At 42.8% G+C, this 8,579-nt stretch overlaps 1 pseudogene; it reads right to left on the bottom strand.

Moving 5' to 3' along the window:
* Window positions 1-2,854: 2,854 nt before the first annotated feature.
* LOC103372355 (arachidonate 8S-lipoxygenase-like) overlaps window positions 2,855-8,579 on the bottom strand; it is a 23,639-nt pseudogene continuing 17,914 nt past the window's right edge.

The raw sequence follows: 8,579 nt of genomic DNA on the forward strand, positions 1-8,579 counted from the left end.
TTGTTATTGTTGTTATTGTTGTTGTTGTTGCCATTGTTGTCATTGTTGTTGTATTCCCCCATTGTCTGACCTCTTGCCCCCCTCCCCTTTTCTCTTATTGCTGTCCTGTCCCCCCTGTTCTGGTCCGGTCGTCACAAAGAATAAAATATAAATCACACTACGGGAGAAGTTTCTCAGACTTCCCCCCGTAGCAGAGCAAATCTGTGCGGCACGACTGGGCATCTAGAACCATCACACTATTTGCCCAAGTTGCTGAACAGAACAGGTTAAAAAAAAAATAAAAAATAACATCACAGTTTGCCACACACATACATTAACTTCCTATTAACGTGTGTGTTCTCATTCTCTGAATATATTCCCATATTTTAACATAAAAATTATGAACTTCTGCACCAACATATAAACAGTAAATCATGTCTTGCATCAGCACTCCAAATCAGTTCAGTTTGCATTCAACAGTAACTTGTTTCTCACATACACAGTAAGCCAATCATGTTTACCAAATTATCAGATTAATCAAAGCAATATTAATATTATCAATCATATCTCTATTTTAAGTTATTTGTTCACATTCAGGAATTACTCCCGAGCGGTGCGGGCTCATCGTTTATTTCCTAGCCCGTGCTCACGGTAGCTAGCCACCAGTGCTAACCAGTAGCTAGCCATTTTCATTACATTACGTTGGCTGACTCTCGCAAACAATACCACAGAAACTCCAACCGGGTTAATAAACTAACAAATATAACAACGATTACACAGTTTCAATTCTCCCTGCTTACCTGCAAACAGCAAAAAGAGTGTCTTTTCAACATCACAGTTCGCCACACACATACATTAACTTCCTATTAACGTGTGTTCTCATTCTCTGAATATATTCCCGCGAGACTTCCCTTTGACCCTGAACACACAGTGTAGCGAACACGCCATCTGCTGGTCTGAGTTAGTAACTGCATACTGTTAAATGACTACATTTTTCAAACAAAAAACCAACCTTTTGTTATTTGGAGACACAGAAAATTTTCACCACACATAATGTTAAACAAACAAAAAACAATGATGTAGGTATTTATCAACCCACTGATGGCTCTGTATGCCACAGGTACGAACATTCCTACGCAAAATATGGAATTTATCAACTTGTACTTATACTTAGGACTGTGCATACAAATACGCACACCTCTGACCATGCGTACACACATAATCTAGCGGTAGAACAGTGAAACTACAAATAGAAAGTATTCGGGGATTTCGACCATCGGCATATTCCAGTGTGAGGTTGGAGACATATGCGGCATTTCCAGCCACCACTGAGCAGGATCAAGCCGGCAGTGCTGGATGCCATAACTCCCCTGGCCCCAGCCTATATCCAGTTCCCTTACAGCCATCACCGATGAGCCCAAATCAAACGGGGACTTAACGCCGTCGCTGGATTCCCAAACATAAGTGGAGCCATAGACTGCATCCACATCACAATCAAAGCAGCATCACTAAACGAGCTTAATTTTGTAAGTAGAAAAGGGTTTCATTCAATCAACGTACTGATAATTTGCGATGCGCATTTGTGGCTATCCAACGTTGTTGCCTGGCGGCTTGGAGGAACGCACAACTCATTCATTGAGCAGAACAGCTCTGTGGGTCTCCAAGCAGGAGCTGCTGAAGACGGCTGGCTTATTGGTGAGTGTCACAGAGTGTGGAAATGTTTTAGCTGGACTTTGTTTGGTTATTAAAACATCTCATCTGTAGTGGTCAGAGTTATCCACTGGGTGGACGTTCGGTATTAATTCGTCCTCCTCCAGTTGCAGCCATTTCTCTTTTATGGACTGTGATGCGTTTTTTGGCACTGAGCTTAACGTCAAACCACTTTTTAAAATTTTTGCCGGCGATCTCTCCTCTGACCCAACAGAAATAACTGCGGTGGTTATCTTGTCTGCAATATTTTTTCTTTTGCTGCTTATCCCAACATTTCACGCACCAAACAATATTTTCTGGTTTGCTTCAACCTCACTGACAAGTAGCTTGATCTCAGTTTCATAAAAGTTCCTCTTTATCGCCCTGTAGGAGACATACAAGCTTGAAGATGAGGAGCACAGTGTGCTTGAATGTGTGTGTGTGTTGCAAAGGCTGTGGTTCAGGTGGGAGTGGGCGTGTGCACATGCGGAAGTGAATGTGTGTATAAAGGGGTGCACTCACCTGTGTCACAGAGGGAAGGAGGAGAGAGTCAGGGTTGGTTAGTAGCCACAATGTTTGTTGACCGCTACCCATTCATTCATTAATCACCTTTTTATCTGTTTATTCCGCTGGTTTTCATTTTTTCCATTCATTCGTCTTTTGCGCTGTGATAGCTCTGCGCTCTTTTGTCACAATAAATGCACAAAAAGCATATTTGGATCTCAGCGTATCTGTTATTATAGCCTCCAAGCGCGTCACAAATCTGTGAACCTGAGGACCCAACCTCAAACTCTCAGCGGCGAAAAGGTTTGTTTGGACGCCGCAACACGCCCCTTTTGCCAAGATGATGACGACAGGTGAAGGGAAAAAATAAATCTTTACTTGTTTTATAAAAAGGCGTGTTATTGCCCTATATGGTGATTTGGAGGCGTTCCTGAAGGCAACGTACACAAGCACAGAGGTTAAGAACAAGTGGAATTGATCAACACTGATGTGCATATGACCCCCGTACGCACGTTTAATAAATACGGATTTTATTTGTACTTACGCACACTCTAAATTTCATTCGTACGACAGAATATAGAACCTTTTCTACGCACAGATGATAAATGAGGCCCCTGGATTTAACCCTGACATTATGTTCAACTTCCACCCCATCTCCAACCTCCCCCTCCTTTCTAAAACATTAGAACGTGCTGTTGCTTCCCAGCTCCAAACCCAACTCAACTCCAATAGCTTGTATGAAGTATTTCAATATGGTTTTCGTTCCAAACACAGCACTGAAACAGCCCTCCTCAAAGTATTCAACGACTTCCTCCTCTCCGCAGACTCTGGACATGTCAGTATTCTCATCCTCCTCGACCTCAGCGCTGCCTTCGACACCATTAACCACTCCATCCTCCTCTCCCATCTTGAAAAATCACTCCACATCACTGGCACAGCACTGACCTGGATCAAATCCTACCTTTCCAACCGACAAAAATTCATCCATATCAATAACCACTCCTTCTCCACTGCTCCGCTGGCACAAGGTGACCCCCAAGGTTTGGTGCTTGGCCCCCTGCTCTTCATCATCTACATTCTCCCTCTTGGTAATACAATCCGTCGGTCACCGTCTCTGATTCCACTGCTACACTGATGACATTCAACTCTACATCTCCGCGCAGTCCATTACCTCCTCCACCCTCTCCACCGTCTCAAGCTGCCGCTCTGAAATAAAAGCCCGGATGCAAACCAACTACCTTCAACTGAACTGTGATAAAATTGACCTCATGTTCATCGTCCCCAAATCCCTCACCCAGTCCATCAAGCACTTGCACCTCACCATTGGAAATTTATCCTTGATTCCCTCCTCTCACACCCGCAACCTTGGATTAATCTTCCACACCAACTTCACTTTGAACAGCATATGAAACAGGTCACAGCCTTTTTCCATCTGAAAAATATCGCCCGTCTCCGACCATCCCTCTCCCTCCCCTGCAGCTGGAACATTCATCCATGCCTTCATCACCTCCAGACTGGACTACCGCAATAGCCTCCTCTATGGTTTACCCTCCAAACTCCTCAAAAAACTTCAGCTTAATCAAATCTCTGCGGCCCGTCTCCTCACCCACACCCGTGATCACATCATGCCCATCCTCCAACATCTCCACTGGCTCCCTGTCAAAGAGCACATCACGTTCAAGGTCCTCCTCCTCACGCACAAAGCCCTCCATCATCTGGCCCCCCCGCTACCTCACAGACCTGCTCCAGCCCCACACGCCTTCCCGCAGCCTCTGTTCCTCCTCTGCTCACCTCCTCGCCCAGAGATGGGGGCTCGAGTTTGCGACTCGGACTCGAGTCGCACTTACACAGAGAGACTTCAGACTCGACTTGGACTCATCTTGGACTCGTGAACAATCATGTTTTCTTTTTTCCTTTCCTTTCTTTTTCTTGGCATATTAACATTGGGAAAACTCAAATGTGTGACGAGCTTAAAACCCCTTACCGTTCCTACATCCCGCCGGCGGGACGTGACCGGCACAAATTCTGCAGTAATGTCTTCCTAGCTTGAGATCTGCTCCGGATGTTTCATTCATTTCATCTGGCGAAATCAGCTAGAATCTATTTTAGGTCACGTTGAAAGTGCTACAGGCGGCTAGACGGAAGCCTTAGCTGTTGATTGACACCTAAGCCGTGTCTCAATATGCATACTTGTCCATACTTGCGTTCTTGCGGACTTGTGAAACGTCATCAGTCTGAGACCAAGTACTGTCTCAATTCTAAGTACGCATCTGACCAAGTACGGATGAAATTTCCGGATGTGTTCTCGCTCCGCCCACATTATTGAGTCCGCATCAGACCAGACTTGTGTGGACTTCAGATAGCCAAGTAATCCAGAATGCATTTCGCGCCACCCAGCAGCAAAAGCCGAGGAGAAAACTTTCAACGGTAACACAGTTACTAGTTGTAAATACTATTGTTATTGTGACACAAACTGTAGTGTTATGATTATTTTAGGCGAGAAAGTAGTGGTATAAATGCCAAATATGTGGTCATTTTATTACGATAAAGCCTGCTTAAAATTTTGCTCCGACAATTTCGGAGATGTGAGCGTCCCACTTTGACAGCTGTGTCAGCGCTCACAGTAGCCGCCGAGAGCCGCCTGATGTCGGCAAGACTTTCTGAAGTCTGCCGCTGGCTCTGACGGTTCCGTAGCGGTTAAACAGGGATATATGTAGTTTTGCGGTCCCACGTTGTCCTTACAGTGTAATTTGTTTATTGCTCACAATCGATTTAAAAGAAGTTAAAGTTAATATTGGAACTTTATATTTTTATTTAGTGTTGTACTCGATCGCTGCCTCAGTACGTCTGAATTATTTTCTTGCTTTCATTACCTGAAGTACAGCCTTGTTCTATTCCTATGACTGTGACTGTGCATTAAAAATAACATTTAAGCAATGTTTTAGTGGAGGGCCAGCTGAATGAACGTCCTCCTGACTGCTGGGAGACTCCCCAGAACATGAGCAGCTCCATCCTGGTCCTTCTGTTTCCAGCTCCACTGAAGAACATCAGGAGGAGCAGAGGCACAACGTTTTTCATCAGTATATGTTTTGTAAGAGACTTTTGTCCTGTTATAAAATAAAATCTTATTAAAAATTACCCTGTTTATTAATTGTTATATTTATTATGTATAGTTCTTGTCTATTTAAGTATTTTTGCAATTCAAATTTTTCAACTGTATTCCAAAGATGAATAGTCTGATATGAACTCCTAAGGCCACAATTACATTTTCCTCCAACATCTGACCTGTTGATCAGACACTGCTGTCAACAAATTATCGGCTTCAATAAAGATCGTATAACGACCTTAGAAACCTTAACATGTGTACATATTATTTAGATTTATATAAACGTAATTCAGCAGAGCTGTGTTATTGTATTTAATCTACTTTCATTGTTTTTCACGGTAAAGATAATCAGAGCAGATGAGCCAAGGTGGTGACGTCATCGAGTACGCTGCTGTCCCAATTGCACATAAACGGTGATGCATTCTCCCGAACTCGCTAGACCGTACTCGTGAGTACGGACTAGCGAGTACGGACTTGCAGGAACGCAAGTACGGACTTGCGTACTTGAGTATTGAGACACGGCTCTCAATACGAGGACTTTGGTGGGTGAGTGACACCCTGAGGAGCCAATGGAGTGTCTCAGACAGTCAACCTGGTATGTACAAGTTCCACCCTTGTAGATTCAACAGTAGGATGCTATAAACTTGTAGCCAATGAGCAGTAGAACACGTGGATCTATGTGAAGGCAGGACTGTTTGTGTGTGTCGGCTGTGGAAGCTCCGCGTAGTGACTCATGGCAAGTGGTGCGTGAAGTGTGCATAATGCGTCAGTCCTCCATCTTCTTTGTTTTGGGATAGTTTTGGAGCGCAAGAACACGGCAAAACGTACAGAAAGAGAAAATACATAACAGGGGAAGTCGTGGAGGCTGCACAAGTCAAGACAGCAGCTGCCCTGGTGCTTTCTTACAGAGACCGTTATAACGAGCGGCTCATAGAAAACAAGTGAGTGTCGTACACAGTTTGCAGTGTGTGTTGCTAGTGTGAATTGTAAATATATATATAAACCTGCCCATAACACTTGTTTCAATATGGTCTTATTTTAGCTTTTTATGAAAAATATACATTTTATTTAGTTTTTGTGATGAAATGTGAATTTCTACAACTAATAGAGTGACTCTGTGTCCAGATATGGATTGCACTGGGTATAAGCTTTCAATAGAGCCCTCACTGATGTCTGTAGGTTCAAGCATTTAACAGATATTGCACTTTTCCTGAGATTTTCAGTGGTGTCCAATTTGGATAGATGTGGATAAAACAAAAGTCCCTCAATAACACACATGGACATACCAATAATGTGACACCAAAAACTGGTGTCAGATTATTAGTTTTACAGATATTGTTTTCAAATTTGAAATATGAGTGCAATGCAAGTTTTTCTATTTGTACACAGTGTGTTTTATTTCCCACCACCTAATGCTGCTTTATGCTCCTTTATTTTCAAGAAAAAACTTAGGCGAGGATCAAAAAAATGTTTTTTTTCTGTGATTATTGAAATGGAACAACTTTTTACTGGTAGCACCTGGAATGATTCTGATTGCTGTGGCTAAAACTAGAGAGTGTTATCTTTGCACCAAAGGTCAACCTTTATATACACTCCATAAGGGTCAATAACAGCATTCATTTTAGTTTGGAGATGTCGCTTTACAGGCGGTTGCATTGAAATAACCGACTGCCTAGGTTTCTGGAAGAGGCATGCCAAAGTCTTCCCGAGGCTCTATCTTGTGGCTAGAGAGTGCTCGCTGTTCCTGCCACCAGTGCAGCAATGGAGAGGGTATTCAGTCACGGAAGCCTAATAATGCGCTCTCACCAAGCCAGGCTTAGTGCAAGGACATTGTCCAGCTTGATCTTTTTGAAATGTCACCATTCTGTTGATTAATACTTTTCTAGGTCTTACAGTAGGCCTCTGGAAGACATCTACAAGCTTGTTAATGTTTAGCCACTGTATTCCGAGGAAAATACGAGAAACCATTCTGATCTTATTGTAGGTTTATTATTGTTAAATATTTTGTTCTCAGCAAAACAACACCGTTGATTGTTTCCACAAAAGTTACTGTTTCATTAGTAAACAAGTCCAGACAGCCAATAAGTCCAATGATATTCCTTTTTGAGTTTTACTTTTATGCATGGAATAATTTTTGTGTGGCGCTAGAGAGCCTTTTGGGGTTTTTTTTTTCATTTTATCAAATTTTTCGCCAATTCGGAGGTGCGTGCCAATTTTGGTGAGTTTTTGAGCGTGTTTAGGGGGTCTAATTAAGGGTTTTGCATGCGTCAAGCAAATAATAAGGTATTTGTTTGAAAGAAACACTACAGGAACAATAGGGCAAGGACCCCTGCTTGCTTTGCAAGTGGGGTCCTCGGACCCTAATAATAGGAATAAAGAAAGAAAGGAAGAAAGAAAGAAAGAAAGAAAGACTACAGGAACAATAGGGTGCTGCTTGCTTTGCAAGCACGGGGTCCTTGGACCCTAATAACACAAGATAGTAAAGGCACATTAAGAGCCTCATATGCTTTTCTTCATATTGTCCATTCATGATTGCATTCCTCAGATTGAGAGGGAGAGAGAGGGGGTCCATGAAGGAAGAGCAATAAAAGTCACCCAGATGTCTGTTTTCCATACGGCCATTTGGCTGGTTAACCCAGGTCAGGCTCTTCGAACTTTGGGGGTTGATAATCAAAGTGGGTGAATGTTTTTGTTTTTCTCTCCTTGAGAGAGCAGTTATCTGTTGGCTGGAGCAGCCAACAGATAAGGGACTTATCTGTTGGCTGCTCCAGCTCCAGCTGGTTTGATCAGTTAATTTACCCCTTCCTGGGACCTGGGTTAAAGTTGCCATTTGAGGCTCCGGTTGGTCTGATCAGTTAACTGTTTCCTGGGGACCTGAGTTGGAAAGTTTTGTGTCTCTTTGGCATCTGTGTCTATTCATATCCTACATCCATATGCTAATAAAACCATTTGTTAGCCACCTACAGCTATTGCTTCCTATAAAATCCACACAGCTACATTAGGAATTTGAAAAAGAGACAGTAAACCGGCAACGGGCCCTGAAAAATGAAGCTAACTCCGAAGTGTCAAAAACCTGCAATATCACTATGGCCGCTAGTCCTGGCTCCAAAAAGCCGTGGCTCCCATAGAAATGAATTGGAAAAGAAGTGATCACAGATCATGAAATACCGCATTCCTACAGCTCAGGATTTTTTTCTTATTAGTTTTCATGGTCAAATCCAGAGATCAGGTGGCCAATCTTAAAATAAATCAATACTGAATTTTTTTTTAATTGTCAAAATTTTGCGGGGCAAGGGGCATG

Source organism: Stegastes partitus, unplaced genomic scaffold (genome assembly GCF_000690725.1).
Source record: "Stegastes partitus isolate 25-593 unplaced genomic scaffold, Stegastes_partitus-1.0.2 Scaffold1741, whole genome shotgun sequence".
NCBI lineage: Eukaryota > Metazoa > Chordata > Actinopteri > Pomacentridae > Stegastes > Stegastes partitus.